The 900-nt window shown below is 16.4% G+C and overlaps 1 protein-coding gene across 2 annotated transcripts in view; it reads right to left on the reverse strand.

Moving 5' to 3' along the window:
• The window catches only part of LOC102677609 (1,4-alpha-glucan-branching enzyme), a 15,919-nt gene that overhangs the window by 671 nt on the left and 14,348 nt on the right, over positions 1–900 (reverse strand). The gene's annotated exons all lie outside the window — the stretch shown is intronic.

Genomic DNA, 900 nt, shown 5'->3' on the forward strand with positions numbered 1-900 from the left:
CTTCTATAACTTTTACCCGTTTCTGTGAAAAATAAATGAGACAAAATAATAGCATATATTTGAAAAACAGATTGAGTTTTTTGCATTTGAAAGAAAAAAATTTTTGATATATTTTTATATACCGAATCTGAAACCAAAAAAAAAAAGAAAATTTAAATTAAAAGAAAATTTTCATTTTATTAGTCATTTGAAAAAAAATAAATCAGAATCTTTAAAATAAGTCTCCTTGTTGTCAATAGATTAAAAATAGAATAATTTTAAAATATATGTCGAGAAAAAAAAATTTTATAATGATAAATCAAATTCGATTTTACAGAAAAGAGTATTTTTTTTGGCAATAATATTTATATAAAAATATTATTGCCAAAAAAAAAAAAAAATAATTTTTTGGCAAAGTTTCATATAAAATATATATATATATTGATATTTTATCTGCTAAATCTAAAGCGATAAGTAATTTTTATGATCAGATTTAGATTCAATATGTAAAAATATCAAAAATCTTTTTATTTTCAAATAAAAAAAATTAATCTATTTTTTGTTAATCTACTTTTTCGCTATCATTTGCTATATTATCATTTTATCTCATCCATTTTTATATAAATGATTTTATAAATTTATAAATGAAATTAACTGTTTGATTTTCTTTTATATTATTAAAATAGATATATTTAAAATTTTGGTAAATTGCACTCTTCATAGAATATATTATCATTTTATCTGAAAATATATATAAATTTCGATTGAGATTTATTTATTAAGTTATAAACAGTTGAAGTATTAGATTAAGATAAAAATAAAATAAGATCGTTATCTTTCCATCTACAAATATTAACTTTTTTATTATCTTATTATATGATTTAATTATATCTTTATATTATAATGTAATTTTTTTTTTAA

The sequence above is a fragment of the Apis dorsata genome, unplaced genomic scaffold (assembly GCF_000469605.1).
Source record: "Apis dorsata unplaced genomic scaffold, Apis dorsata 1.3 scaffold_119, whole genome shotgun sequence".
In the NCBI taxonomy this organism is placed as follows: Eukaryota; Metazoa; Arthropoda; class Insecta; order Hymenoptera; family Apidae; genus Apis; species Apis dorsata.